The 16,292-nt window shown below is 47.5% G+C and overlaps 2 long non-coding RNA genes across 2 annotated transcripts; both read left to right on the top strand.

Annotated features, from left to right (window-relative positions):
* Positions 1-12,392, top strand: LOC134021834 (uncharacterized). The gene is made up of 5 exons (XR_009930581.1): positions 1-26; positions 5,319-5,410; positions 10,564-10,650; positions 10,803-11,581; positions 11,832-12,392. It is a non-coding gene; the product is annotated as an uncharacterized LOC134021834 (long non-coding RNA).
* A 2,995-nt stretch (positions 12,393-15,387) lies between these two features.
* Positions 15,388-16,190, top strand: LOC134021835 (uncharacterized). The gene is made up of 2 exons (XR_009930582.1): positions 15,388-15,565; positions 15,630-16,190. It is a non-coding gene; the product is annotated as an uncharacterized LOC134021835 (long non-coding RNA).
* The last annotated feature ends 102 nt before the right edge of the window (positions 16,191-16,292 follow it).

Genomic DNA, 16,292 nt, shown 5'->3' with positions numbered 1-16,292 from the left:
GACCCATCTAACAAGCTCTTACAAAGGTTCCTCCTCCTCCTTTTCCCCCTCCTCTTCCCCCTCCCCATCCTTTCCCCCTCTTCCTTCTACTCCTCCTCTTCCTTCTCTCCCTCCTTCTGTTTGTGTGTGTGTGCCCGTAGTCCATCTTTGTGTGAATAACTTCAGCACAATGCCATCAATCTGCCTGGTATATAACATACACACACAGAGGGAAGACTAGACTGCACTGACCTTTCATGCTGCTTAATAGAGACAGCCTGCTGTCGTAAGAGAGATGGGGGGGTGTTAATAGGTTTAACAGGCTGTGGCCTTGCATTCCCACGGAAACCTTCCAACTGACACACACACCCACACATACTCCTCTCAACTCACACACACACACACAAACACTACCCCCTACTCTCACACACTGTCCCCCCAACGCACACACACACACACCCACTGTCCTCCAACTCACACAAACACACACACTGTCCTCCAACTCACACAAACACACACACTGTCCTCACACAAACACACACACTTTCCTCCAACTCACACAAACACACGCAGCGCACACACACACTGTCCTAGACCAGGGTGGTCTCTCCATTACAGGGAGGAGAGAGTTGCCCCACCTGCCCCCCAGGGATCATAGTTCTGCCCCCTACCTCTACCACCCTACCTCTACCCCCCTACCTCTACCCCCCCTACCTCTAACACCCTACCTCTACCCCCCCTACCTCTAACACCCTACCTCTACCCCCCACCTCTACCCCCCCTACCTCTAACACCCTACCTCTACCCCCCCTACCTCTACCCCCCCTACCTCTACCCCCCCACCTCTACCCCCTACCTCTACCCCCCTACCTCTACCCCCCTACCTCTACCCCCCTTCCTCTACCCCCCCTACCTCTACCCCCCCTACCTCTACCCCCTACCTCTACCCCCCTTCCTCTACCCCCCTTCCTCTACCCCCCCTACCTCTACCCCCCCTACCTCTACCCCCCCTACCTCTACCCCCCCTACCTCTACCCCCCTTCCTCTACCCCCTACCTCTAACACCCTACCTCTACCCCCACCTCTACCCCCTTCCTCTACCCCTCTACCTCTAACACCCTACCTCTAACCCCACCTCTACCCCCCTTCCTCTACCCTCTACCTCTAACACCCTACCTCTACCCCACCTCTACCCCCCACCTCTACCCCCCTACCTCTACCCCCCTTCCTCTACCCCCCTTCCTCTACCCCCCCTACCTCTACCCCCTTCCTCTACCCCCCTTCCTCTACCCCCCCTACCTCTACCCCCACCTCTACCCCCCTTCCTCTACCCCTCTACCTCTAACACCTACCTCTGCCCCCCTACCTCTAACCCCCCCTACCTCTACCCACCCTACCTCTAACACCCTACCTCTACCCCCCACCTCTACCCCCCCCTACCTCTAACACCCTACCTCTACCCCCCTACCTCTACCCCCCTACCTCTACCCCCCTACCTCTACCCCCCCCTACCTCTACCCCCCCTACCTCTACCGCCCCTACCTCTACTCCCCCTACCTCTACCACCCTACCTCTACCCCCCTACCTCTACCCCCCCTACCTCTACCCCCCTACCTCTACCCCCCTACCTCTACCCCCCCTACCTCTACCCCCCTACCTCTACCCCCCCTACCTCTACCGCCCCTACCTCTACTCCCCTACCTCTACACCCTACCTCTACCCCCCTACCTCTACCCCCCCTACCTCTACCCCCCTACCTCTACCCCCCTACCTCTACCCCCCCTACCTCTACCCCCCTACCTCTAACACTCTACCTCTACCCCCCCTACCTCTAACACCCTACCTCTACCCCCCCCTACCTCTACCCCCCCTACCTCTACCCCCCTACCTCTACCCCCCTACCTCTACCCCCCCTACCTCTACCCCCCCACCTCTACCCCCCTACCTCTACCCCCCTTCCTCTACCCCCCTACCTCTACCCCCCCTACCTCTACCCCCTACCTCTACCCCCCTTCCTCTACCCCCCTTCCTCTACCCCCCCTACCTCTACCCCCCTACCTCTACCCCCCTTCCTCTACCCCCTTCCTCTACCCCCCTTCCTCTACCCCTCTACCTCTAACACCATACCTCTGCCCCCCTACCTCTACCCCCCTACCTCTACCCACCCTACCTCTAACACCCTACCTCTACCCCCCACCTCTACCCCCCCTACCTCTAACACCCTACCTCTACCCGCCCTACCTCTACCCCCCTACCTCTACCCCCCCTACCTCTACCCCCCTACCTCTACCCCCCCTACCTCTACCGCCCCTACCTCTACTCCCCCTACCTCTACCCCCCTACTCTACCACCCTACCTCTACCCCCCTACCTCTAACCCCCCCTACCTCTACCCCCCTACCTCTACCCCCCCTACCTCTACCCCCCTACCTCTAACACTCTACCTCTACCCCCCCTACCTCTACCCCCCTACCTCTACCCCCCTACCTCTAACACCCTACCTCTACCCCCCCTACCTCTAACACCCTACCTCTACCCCCCCCTACCTCTACCCCCCCTACCTCTACCCCCCTACCTCTACCCCCCTACCTCTACCCCCCCAACCTCTACCCCCCCTACCTCTACCCCCCCACCTCTACCCCCCTTCCTCTACCCCCCCTACCTCTACCCTACCTCTACCCCCCTTCCTCTACCCCCCTTCCTCTACCCCCCTACCTCTACCCCCCCTACCTCTACCCCCCTTCCTCTACCCCCTTCCTCTACCCCCCTTCCTCTACCCCCCCTACCTCTACCCCCTACCTCTACCCCCCTTCCTCTACCCCCCTACCTCTAACACCCTACCTCTACCCCCACCTCTACCCCCCTTCCTCTACCCCTCTACCTCTAACACCCTACCTCTACCCCCACCTCTACCCCCCTTCCTCTACCCTCTACCTCTAACACCCTACCTCTACCCCCACCTCTACGCCCCCTACCTCTACCCCTCCTCTACCCCCCTTCCTCTACCCCCCTACCTCTACCCCCCTTCCTCTACCCCCCTCCTCTACCCCCCTTCCTCTACCCCCCCTACCTCTACCCCCACCTCTACCCCCCTTCCTCTACCCCTCTACCTCTACCACCCTACCTCTACCCCCCTACCTCTACCCCCCCTACCTCTAACACCCTACCTCTACCCCCCTACCTCTACCCCCCCTACCTCTACCCCCCTTCCTCTACCCCCCCTACCTCTACCCCCCCTACCTCTACCCCCTACCTCTACCCCCCTTCCTCTACCCCCCTTCCTCTACCCCCCCTACCTCTACCCCCCTACCTCTACCCCCCCTACCTCTACCCCCCCTACCTCTACCCCCCTTCCTCTACCCCCCCTACCTCTAACACCCTACCTCTACCCCCACCTCTACCCCTCTACCTCTAACACCCTACCTCTACCCCCACCTCTACCCCCCTTCCTCTACCCCTCTACCTCTAACACCCTACCTCTACCCCCACCTCTACCCCCCCACCTCTACCCCCCCTACCTCTACCCCCCTTCCTCTACCCCCCTTCCTCTACCCCCCTTCCTCTACCCCCCCTACCTCTACCCCCCTTCCTCTACCCCCCCTTCCTCTACCCCCCCCTACCTCTACCCCCACCTCTACCCCCCTTCCTCTACCCCTCTACCTCTAACACCCTACCTCTGCCCCCCTACCTCTACCCCCCCTACCTCTACCCACCCTACCTCTAACACCCTACCTCTACCCCCCCACCTCTACCCCCCCCTACCTCTAACACCCTACCTCTACCCCCCCTACCTCTACCCCCCTACCTCTACCCCCCCTACTTCTACCCCCCTACCTCTACCCCCCCTACCTCTACCGCCCCTACCTCTACTCCCCCTACCTCTACCACCCTACCTCTACCCCCCTACCTCTACCCCCCCTACCTCTACCCCCCTACCTCTACCCCCTACCTCTACCCCCCCTACCTCTACCCCCCTACCTCTAACACTCTACCTCTACCCCCCCTACCTCTAACACCCTACCTCTACCCCCCTACCTCTACCCCCCTACCTCTAACACCCTACCTCTACCCCCCCCTACCTCTACCCCCCCCTACCTCTACCCCCCTACCTCTACCCCCCTACCTCTACCCCCCCTACCTCTACCCCCCCTACCTCTACCCCCCCACCTCTACCCCCCTACCTCTACCCCCCTTCCTCTACCCCCCCTACCTCTACCCCCCCTACCTCTACCCCCTACCTCTACCCCCCTTCCTCTACCCCCCTTCCTCTACCCCCCCTACCTCTACCCCCCCTACCTCTACCCCCCTTCCTCTACCCCCCTTCCTCTACCCCCCTTCCTCTACCCCCCCTACCCTCTACCCCCTACCTCTACCCCCCTTCCTCTACCCCCTACCTCTAACACCCTACCTCTACCCCCACCTCTACCCCCCTTCCTCTACCCCTCTACCTCTAACACCCTACCTCTACCCCCACCTCTACCCCCCTTCCTCTACCCCTCTACCTCTAACACCCTACCTCTACCCCCACCTCTACGCCCCCTACCTCTACGCCCCCTACCTCTACCCCCCTTCCTCTACCCCCCTTCCTCTACCCCCCCTACCTCTACCCCCCTTCCTCTACCCCCCTTCCTCTACCCCCCTTCCTCTACCCCCCTACCTCTACCCCCACCTCTACCCCCCTTCCTCTACCCCTCTACCTCTAACACCCTACCTCTGCCCCCCCTACCTCTGCCCCCCTACCTCTACCCCCCCTACCTCTACCCCCCCTACCTCACCCCCCCCTACCTCTACCCCCCTACCTCTACTCCCCTACCTCTACCCCCCCTACCTCTACCCCCCCTACCTCTACCCCCCCTACCTCTACCCCCCTACCTCTACCCCCCCTACCTCTACCCCCCCTACCTCTACCCCCCCCTACCTCACCCCCCCTACCTCTACCCCCCTACCTCTACTCCCCTACCTCTACCCCCCCTACCTCTACCACCCTACCTCTACCCCCCTACCTCTACCCCCCCTACCTCTACCCCCCTACCTCTACCCCCCTACCTCTACCCCCCCTACCTCTACCCCCCCTACCTCTACCCCCCTACCTCTAACACTCTACCTCTACCCCCCCTACCTCTACCCCCCTACCTCTACCCCCCCTACCTCTACCCCCCCTCGTCCTCTCCTTTCCACCCCACTCCTCATCCCCTCCTTCCCTCCTCTCCCTCTTTCTCTCTCTGTTGACCTGTCAGCTTCTGTTCCTATCTGAAGTGTGACCCTTGACCCCTAGTTTGTCCCTGTGTTACAGGTCTTCACAGTGTGACGCTTGACCCTTAGTCTGTCCCTGTGTTACAGGTCTTCATGGTAATGACGGGCTCTCGGAGCCCACAGAGTTTGAGTACCTGAGGAAGGTTCTGTTTGAGTACATGATGGGGCGAGAAACCAAGGTAACCATCTCTAGCACATCTATAACTCCATCACTACACAGTGTATATATGCACAAGTCCATCACTACACAGTGTATATATGCACAAGTCCATCACTATACAGTGTTATATAGTTATAAATACCTCCATCAGTAGACAGGCTACATAACCCTAAAATTCGAAATTAAAATATAATTAGAATATTAAAAACAACAATGACATTTGAATGGGATTATAGAAGAAGATTGACAACCATGATGCACTCATGAACCAGAACATTATAACCTATGACATTATCCCTGATGAAGAGAATTAAAAATAGTTTTGTGTATGTTTTCATGGAAACACTCACGCAGACTCTCTCTTTCACACACAAACACACACACACACTCAACTTCAACTCTTTGTCTTCACTGGTGTGGAATCTTTCACAGAACCAGGAAGAGAAACTCTGTAAAGTAGAGGAAGTGGTAGACATCTTGTGCCCCAAAAAACTGTAGCAGCAATTAGTAAAAACAGTAATTGACAAGGTAGAAATTAAGATTTGTCATTCATTCTTAATTGTGTCCTTCAAACTTTGCTTTAATCAAAGAATCATCTATTTGCATCAATTACAGCCTTGCAGATCTTTGGCTAGCTGTCCGTTTGTTTATGTAACCTGAAGAGATTCACCCCACACTTCCTGAAGAACTACAAATTATATTGGCTTGATGGGCACTTCTACACAGAACACTGTCAAGCTGCTCCCACTACAGTTCAACAGAGTTGACATCTGGTGACTGTGTGTCCATTATACACAGAAAACCAGCTGACTGCTTCTTCACTAAATAGTTCTTGCATAGTTTTCAGCTGTGCCAGCAAAATCCCAAAAGGGTTTTTAAAGATGAATTAACCTTTTTAAATGATAGACTTAAGTTTGCAAACACAATGCACCATTTAAACACAGGACTGGTGGTTGGATGTTTAAACACATGTATGTAGATCTCCCAAAGAAAAATGGTGGGTGGGAGGGAGGGAGGCCGGATGCAGAGGCCTATAAACTGCATCCTTGCTACTTGAACCCCACGCCCCATACAGTGCCACAGAGTGTGTGAATGTGTGTGTCTCAGCTGTATTAACAGCCCTGTTGAGTGGATGACTGGGGGCATTATGACATCATCACACACCATTCTTCCTTGCTGTGAGGGAGGATGCCCTGTAGACGCATACATGTATGCACACACTCACACAAACATGCACACACACACTCACTCACACAAAGATGCAAGCATGCACACACACTCACTCACAATCACACTCACTCACTCACACAAACATGCAAGCATGCACACACTCACTCGCACGCAAAGAGAGGGGAGGAGAGACTAGGGGAGAGACTTGAGGAGAGACTAGAGGAGAGACGAGAGGGGAGAGGGGAGGGGAGGGGAGGGGAGAAACGAGGGGAGAGATGAGACGAGATGAGACGAGACGAGGGTAGAGATGAGGGTAGAGACGAGGGGAGAGACGAGGGGAGGGAGACTAGACGAGGGGAGACTAGACTAGACGAGAGGAGAGACGAGAGGAGAGACGAGAGGAGAGACGAGAGGAGAGACGAGAGGAGAGACGAGAGGAGAGACGAGAGGAGAGACGAGAGGAGAGACGAGACGAGACGAGAGACGAGACGAGAGACGAGAGGAGAGACTAGAGGAGAAGAGAGACAAAGGAGAGAGGAGAGAAGAGACTAGAGGAGAAGAGAGACAAAGGAGAGAGGAGAGAAGAGAGACGAAAGGAGAGAGGAGAGACGAGAGACTTGAGGAGAGGGCTTCACACACAGCACCGCTGCAGAGAGGCAGGCTCAGCCCCTCCTATGGGCTTCACACACAGCACCGATGCAGAGAGGCAGGCTCAGCCCCTCCTATGGGCTTCACACACAGCACCGCTGCAGAGAGGCAGGCTCAGCCCCTCCTATGGGCTTCACACACAGCACCGCTGCAGAGAGGCAGGCTCAGCCCCTCCTATGGGCTTCACACACAGCACCGCTGCAGAGAGGCAGGCTCAGCCCCTCCTATGGGCTTCACACACAGCACCGCTGCAGAGAGGCAGGCTCAGCCCCTCCTATGGGCTTCACACACAGCACCGATGCAGAGAGGCAGGCTCAGCCCCTCCTATGGTGTCAGACTTATGTCAAAGCCGCGAGCGCATAGATTCTTTCACATGTGCAGATATTAATTTTTCATTCGTAAGATACAAGTATTCACGCACAAATTGAACAACCGTGAGCTGTACAGGTTGCTTTTAGTGAGGGCATGGCAAGCTCTCATACGTTATCTGTTCACGCAGTGAAATTTCTGCTCGCGTGCAGTGGGGTTCTGCTTGCGTGCAGTGGGGTTCTGCTGGCGTGCAGTGGGGTTCTGCTCGCGTGCAGTGGGGTTCTGCTTGCATTCAGTGGGGTTCTGCTCGCGTGCAGTGGGGTTCTGCTCGCGTGCAGTAGGGTTCTGCTCGCGTGCAGTGGGGTTCTGCTCGCGTGCAGTGGGGTTCTGCTCGCGGAGTGGAATGTTGCTTGCACAGGGATAGGGGTTGACAGCTTCCATTACAGGAAGGATGGAGTGATAATATAGGCTACTAAACCGTAACAGTTGATGAAACAATGGCGGCGACACCTGAAGATTTACATGTAGGTCTAAGTGATATTGATAGATGATGGGGGCCTGGTCTAACAATCCATAATTTACTCTGAAAACTATGAACAGGAGCTAATAAACGTTAAACAAAGTGTAGTTTTTGTAGTATCACTCTGTTTTTTGCTTTTAGCACTATCTTTTTAATAGGCTATATATTAATATATGTGTCATATATATACCTATGTATATGGAAAACCCCAATTCCAGAAAAGGATGCTGTGTAAAATGTAAATCTAAACAGAATTCAATGATTTGATTGATCTCATATGACATTCACAATAGATCATTCAAAACATATCAAATGTTAAAACTTAGGAAAAGTACAATTTTAAGTAAAAAATAAGGTAATTTGAAATTTGATGGCTGCAACATGTCTCAAAAAAGTCGGGAAAGAGGCAATAAAAGGCTAGAAAAAGAAAAAACATGATTCTATAAAGGAAATCATTAGTTGGGCTCAGAAACACCTCCAGAACTAATTGTCTGTGAACACAGTTTGCCATGCCATCCACAAATGCAGGTTAAAGCTCTATGATGCAAAGATGAAGCCATATGTGAGCATGATCCAGAAAACTGCCATCTTCTCTGGCCTAAAGCTCATTTAAAATGGACTGATGCAAAGTGGAAACTGTTCTGTGGTCACACAAATTGAAATGTTATTATTATCTTTAATTATTTTTGGAAACCTTGGACGCTGCTTCCTTCGTACCAAAGAGGAGAGGGACCCTCCGGCTTGTTATCAGCGCTCAGTTCAAAATCCCTCATTTCTGATGCATTAGGGCCTATAGAATGGTCAGCTTGCACATCTGGAAAGGCACCATCAATGCTGAAAGGTATATACAGGTTTTAGAGCAACATTTGCTTGCATCCAGGCAACATCTTTTTCAGGGAAGGTCTTGCATATTTCAGGAAGACAATGCTAAACCACATACTGCATCTGTTACATTTACATTTATGCATTTAGCAGACGCTTTTATCCAAAGCGACTTCCAAGCGAGAGCTTTACAAAAGAGCATAGGTCACTGATCATAACAACGAGATAGCCCCAAACATTGCGAGCAGCCAAAACATGAAGCATACATTGTGGAAAACCAAATAAGTGCCAAAGGGAAGAACCATAAGAGCATGCAGTTAAACAAGTTACAATTGAACAACATGAAACTCCCCACAAGAGTGCAAGAGTGTACCTGTAGAAAAAACTATCAACAGTAAAAATATATTTCACAGCGAGTACAATAATTTGAAACCGTTACAACTAACCAACAAGAGCAACAAGTCTCAGTACGAGTCATTGTGATCCTGGAGGAAACTAACATCAGGTCCAGCCAAGCATTCCTAAGTGCCGTTGTACTCCCGGAACAAGTGCATCTTGAGAGTTTTCTTGAAGGTGGGGAGACAGTCAGTGTCCCTGATGGAGGTGGTGTTACAACTGCTTGGCTTCGTAATAAAAGAGTCCGGGTGCTAAACTGGCCTGCCTGCAGTCCAGACCTTTCACCAGTAAAAACATTTGGTGGATCATGAAATAAAAAATATGACAAAGAACACCCAGGACCGTTGAGCAGCAAGAATCCTGTATCAGACACAAAAGGGACAACATTCCTCTCCCACAACTCCAGCAACTGGTCTCCTTAGGACCCAGACATATACAGACTATTAACAGTTATTAAAACAACTGGTTTCCTCAGTTCCCAGACAGATACAGACCGTTATTAAAACAACTGGTCTCCTCATTTCCCAGACAGATACAGACCGTTATTAAAACAACTGGTCTCCTCAGTTCCCAGACAGATACAGACTGTTATTAAACAACTGGTCTCCTCAGTTGCCAGACAGATACAGACTGTTATTAAAAGAAGAGGGGATGCTACAGAGAGGTGAACATGGCCTTGTCCTAACCTTTTTGAGACGTGTTTCTGCCATCAAATTCAAAATGAATTTAAATTATGTTTTCCTTAAAATTGTATATTTCATAAGTTTAAACATTTAATGTTTTCTATATTCTATAGTGAATAACATATGGGTTTATGAGATCGGCAAATCATTGTATTCTGTTTTTTATTATATTTTACACAACGTCCCAACTTTTGGGGAATTGGGGTTGTATGTGTTACTGTCTTTTTTTTGCACTACGTTAGAAAACGTAAAAATAGTGTTTTTATTGTGTGTATTGTTGTAATGTCTATAAAAAAATTATGCCTTTCATTTTTGTTCATTTTCCCCCTGTGATATCAAAAATGGTATTGGGTATCGAGTATTTTCCTGGGTATCGGTATCGAGTTTGAAATTCTAGTATCGTGACAGCCCTAGTGTGTGATGATGATTGTGTGCGTGTGTGCGTGTGTGTGTGTGTGTGTGTGTGTGTGTGTGTGTGTATATGATGATGGTGGTGTGTGTGGGAGGAGGAGGAGAAGGAGGATATAATGTTGATGATGATGTTGATGATGATGATGATGATGATGATGATGATGATGATGATGATGATGATGATGATGATGATGATGATGTGTGTGTCTTCAGACCATGGCCAAGGTGATCACCACCATGCTGAAGTTTTCTCCAGACCAGGCCCAGAAGCTGCTGGAGAACGAGGACTCCAAGACCGCTGTACGCTCCTTACTGGATTCTACTGCTTACTATCCTTACTTTAGTTATCATTAGTGTTTGTATGACAAGTTTAGTATTATTAATATGATGATTAGTATTATAGTATTATCATTATTATTAATATGATGATTGTTTGTGCTCTGTTTCCACAGCCTTGGCTACGGTTAGGGGTGGAGGGATTCAGTTAAGGAGGGAATGATGCTGCTACAGGGCCAGACTGCCATGGACTTGATTAAACCCCTCTCCTGTGTGTGCATGTGTTGTGTGTGCGTGCGCACGTGCGTGTGTGTACGCACATGATTATTAACATGTACACTACCGTTCAAAAGTTTTTGGTCACCCAGACAATTCAGACAGTTTTCCATGAAAACTCACACTTTTATTTATCAAATATGTTGCAAAATGAATAGAAAATATAGTCAAGACATTTACAAGGTTAGAAATAATTATTTTTATTTGAAATATTAATTTTTTTCTTCAAACTTTGCTTTCGTCAAAGAATGCTCCATTTGCAACAATTACAGCATTGGAGACCTTTGGCATTCTAATTCTAATTCTTCTAATCATCCATTAGTCTTCTAAGGTAATTAGCAAACACAATGTACCATTTGAACATTGTAGTGAGAGTTGCTTGAAATGGGCCTCCATACACCTATGTAGATATTTCATTAAAAAACAGACGTTTCCACCTAGAATAGTCATTTACCACATTAACAATGTATAGTGTTTTTCTGATTAATTTAATGTTATCTTCATTGAAAAAAAGTGTTTTTCCTTGAAAAATAAGGACATTTCTAAGTGACCCCAAACTTTTGAACGGTAGTGTGTGTGTGTGGTTGTTAGGGTATGAGTGTGTGTGTAGTTGTAAGGGTGTGTGTGTGTGGTTGTTAGGGTATGAGTGTGTGTGTGGTCGTTAGGGTGTGTGAGTGTGGTCGTTAAGGTGTGTGTGGTCGTTAGGGTATGAGTGTATGTGTGGTCGTTAGGGTATGAGTGTGTGGCCGTTAGGGTATGAGAGTGTGTGGTCGTTAGGGTATGTGTGTGTGTGGTTGTTAGGGTGTGTGTGTGTGGTCGTTAGGGTATGAGTGTGTTTGTGGTCGTTAGGGTATGAGTGTGTGTGGTCGTTAGGGTATGAGTGTGTGTGTGGTCGTTAGGGTATGAGTGTGGTCGTTAGGGTATGAGAGTGTGTGGTCGTTAGGGTATGAGTGTGTGTGTGGTTGTTAGGGTGTGTGTGTGTGGTCGTTAGGGTATGAGTGTGTGTGTGGTTGAAGGTTGTGAGGGAGCTTGATAAAATATGCAGAGATCAGATAAATTCTTCCATGATTTAAGTTATTTTAAACATAAAATTGTTTAATTTCTAAATTATGTTTTTAGTCCAAGGTTAGTCCAACGGTTTTCATTTAATTTACGTTTGGATAGTTCTGTAGTTAATGGATGGCTTGTGCAATAAAATTAAAGATGTTGATTATGATGTTTGAATTGATCAGGTTATTTTCAGCTTTCTCTGTGACTTCCTGTCTCACTTCCTGTGTTCTGTGACAGTTGAGGTCACATTACCCCATTAGCCCTGACAATGTAGAAACACTAGCTTCCAGAATTTATCACTGCTTTTCTACTTTATATTCACAGTACTGACAAAACAGATGCCATGTAAATTGTATATAATGAAGTGGGATCTGACCGAAGCTGACTGTTGCTTTAGTACAACATTTTGAGAGACACTAATTAAAGTCCTATTTGCAATATTTGTTGTTTTGTCTTGTGTACTGTTCTTAGTGTCCTTTCCTGTGATGTCATGATGATCATGAAAATGGTTGTAAGGTGGATTACAGTTTTTTTCAATTGCCAACATGCATTTGTCAAAACTGAAGTCACATTGTCAAAACTGCCAAAACACAGTCAGCAAAACTGAAGTGTATGTGGACCAAACTGAAAAATGTTTCACTACTTTCACTCAAAATGCATTCAGTAACCATTTTTTCCAAAATCCTTGAACTCTTCTCATTCATAGTCCACTACCTGCTAAACACTGGATTATTTGCAGCACATGTATCAAATGTTAACACTTTGAAAGTTTTTGCAGAATATTTAATCATTCCAAACACAGTTGATTGCAATTTCAGCAGGTTTTAGTTTTGTTACCAAACAGACAAAAAGGGACGGCTTCTGAATTATTTACATTTATATTTATGAATTTAGCAGACGCTTTTATCCAAAGTGACTTCCAAAAGAGAGCTTTACAAAAGAGCATAGGTCACTGATCATAACAACGAGATAGCCCCAAACATTGCGAGCAGCCAAAACATGAAGCATACATTGTGGAAAACCAAATAAGTGCCAAAGGGAAGAACCATAAGAGCATGCAGTTAAACAAGTTACAATTGAACAACATGAAACTCCCCACAAGAGTGCAAGAGTGTACCTGTAGAAAAAACTATCAACAGTAAAAATATATTTCACAGCGAGTACAATAATTTGAAACCGTTACAACTAACCAACAAGAGCAACAAGTCTCAGTACGAGTCATTGTGATCCTGGAGGAAACTAACATCAGGTCCAGCCAAGCATTCCTAAGTGCCGTTGTACTCCCGGAACAAGTGCATCTTGAGAGTTTTCTTGAAGGTGGGGAGACAGTCAGTGTCCCTGATGGAGGTGGTGTTACAACTGCTTGGCTTCGTAATAAAAGAGTCCGGGTGCTAAACTGGCCTGCCTGCAGTCCAGACCTTTCACCAGTAAAAAAATTTGGTGGATCATGAAATAAAAAATATGACAAAGAACACCCAGGACCGTTGAGCAGCAAGAATCCTGTATCAGACACAAAAGGGACAACATTCCTCTCCCACAACTCCAGCAACTGGTCTCCTTAGGACCCAGACATATACAGACTATTAACAGTTATTAAAACAACTGGTTTCCTCAGTTCCCAGACAGATACAGACCGTTATTAAAACAACTGGTCTCCTCATTTCCCAGACAGATACAGACCGTTATTAAAACAACTGGTCTCCTCAGTTCCCAGACAGATACAGACTGTTATTAAACAACTGGTCTCCTCAGTTGCCAGACAGATACAGACTGTTATTAAAAGAAGAGGGGATGCTACAGAGAGGTGAACATGGCCTTGTCCTAACCTTTTTGAGACGTGTTTCTGCCATCAAATTCAAAATGAATTTAAATTATGTTTTCCTTAAAATTGTATATTTCATAAGTTTAAACATTTAATGTTTTCTATATTCTATAGTGAATAACATATGGGTTTATGAGATCGGCAAATCATTGTATTCTGTTTTTTATTATATTTTACACAACGTCCCAACTTTTGGGGAATTGGGGTTGTATGTGTTACTGTCTTTTTTTTGCACTACGTTAGAAAACGTAAAAATAGTGTTTTTATTGTGTGTATTGTTGTAATGTCTATAAAAAAATTATGCCTTTCATTTTTGTTCATTTTCCCCCTGTGATATCAAAAATGGTATTGGGTATCGAGTATTTTCCTGGGTATCGGTATCGAGTTTGAAATTCTAGTATCGTGACAGCCCTAGTGTGTGATGATGATTGTGTGCGTGTGTGCGTGTGTGTGTGTGTGTGTGTGTGTGTGTATATGATGATGGTGGTGTGTGTGGGAGGAGGAGGAGAAGGAGGATATAATGTTGATGATGATGTTGATGTTGATGATGATGATGATGATGATGATGATGATGTGTGTGTCTTCAGACCATGGCCAAGGTGATCACCACCATGCTGAAGTTTTCTCCAGACCAGGCCCAGAAGCTGCTGGAGAACGAGGACTCCAAGACCGCTGTACGCTCCTTACTGGATTCTACTGCTTACTATCCTTACTTTAGTTATCATTAGTGTTTGTATGACAAGTTTAGTATTATTAATATGATGATTAGTATTATAGTATTATCATTATTATTAATATGATGATTGTTTGTGCTCTGTTTCCACAGCCTTGGCTACGGTTAGGGGTGGAGGGATTCAGTTAAGGAGGGAATGATGCTGCTACAGGGCCAGACTGCCATGGACTTGATTAAACCCCTCTCCTGTGTGTGCATGTGTTGTGTGTGCGTGCGCACGTGCGTGTGTGTACGCACATGATTATTAACATGTACACTACCGTTCAAAAGTTTTTGGTCACCCAGACAATTCAGACAGTTTTCCATGAAAACTCACACTTTTATTTATCAAATATGTTGCAAAATGAATAGAAAATATAGTCAAGACATTTACAAGGTTAGAAATAATTATTTTTATTTGAAATATTAATTTTTTTCTTCAAACTTTGCTTTCGTCAAAGAATGCTCCATTTGCAACAATTACAGCATTGGAGACCTTTGGCATTCTAATTCTAATTCTTCTAATCATCCATTAGTCTTCTAAGGTAATTAGCAAACACAATGTACCATTTGAACATTGTAGTGAGAGTTGCTTGAAATGGGCCTCCATACACCTATGTAGATATTTCATTAAAAAACAGACGTTTCCACCTAGAATAGTCATTTACCACATTAACAATGTATAGTGTTTTTCTGATTAATTTAATGTTATCTTCATTGAAAAAAAGTGTTTTTCCTTGAAAAATAAGGACATTTCTAAGTGACCCCAAACTTTTGAACGGTAGTGTGTGTGTGTGGTTGTTAGGGTATGAGTGTGTGTGTAGTTGTAAGGGTGTGTGTGTGTGGTCGTTAGGGTATGAGTGTGTGTGTGGTCGTTAGGGTGTGTGAGTGTGGTCGTTAAGGTGTGTGTGGTCGTTAGGGTATGAGTGTATGTGTGGTCGTTAGGGTATGAGTGTGTGGCCGTTAGGGTATGAGAGTGTGTGGTCGTTAGGGTATGTGTGTGTGTGGTTGTTAGGGTGTGTGTGTGTGGTCGTTAGGGTATGAGTGTGTTTGTGGTCGTTAGGGTATGAGTGTGTGTGGTCGTTAGGGTATGAGTGTGTGTGTGGTCGTTAGGGTATGAGTGTGGTCGTTAGGGTATGAGAGTGTGTGGTCGTTAGGGTATGAGTGTGTGTGTGGTTGTTAGGGTGTGTGTGTGTGGTCGTTAGGGTATGAGTGTGTGTGTGGTTGAAGGTTGTGAGGGAGCTTGATAAAATATGCAGAGATCAGATAAATTCTTCCATGATTTAAGTTATTTTAAACATAAAATTGTTTAATTTCTAAATTATGTTTTTAGTCCAAGGTTAGTCCAACGGTTTTCATTTAATTTACGTTTGGATAGTTCTGTAGTTAATGGATGGCTTGTGCAATAAAATTAAAGATGTTGATTATGATGTTTGAATTGATCAGGTTATTTTCAGCTTTCTCTGTGACTTCCTGTCTCACTTCCTGTGTTCTGTGACAGTTGAGGTCACATGACCCCATTAGCCCTGACAATGTAGAAACACTAGCTTCCAGAATTTATCACTGCTTTTCTACTTTATATTCACAGTACTGACAAAACAGATGCCATGTAAATTGTATATAATGAAGTGGGATCTGACCGAAGCTGACTGTTGCTTTAGTACAACATTTTGAGAGACACTAATTAAAGTCCTATTTGCAATATTTGTTGTTTTGTCTTGTGTACTGTTCTTAGTGTCCTTTCCTGTGATGTCATGATGATCATGAAAATGGTTGTAAGGTGGATTACAGTTTTTTTCAATTGCC

Source organism: Osmerus eperlanus, chromosome 6, assembly GCF_963692335.1.
Source record: "Osmerus eperlanus chromosome 6, fOsmEpe2.1, whole genome shotgun sequence".
NCBI classification, from domain to species: Eukaryota; Metazoa; Chordata; class Actinopteri; order Osmeriformes; family Osmeridae; genus Osmerus; species Osmerus eperlanus.
Note: the sequence above shows the minus strand (reverse complement) of the source record. Positions and strands in the feature narration are given on the sequence as shown.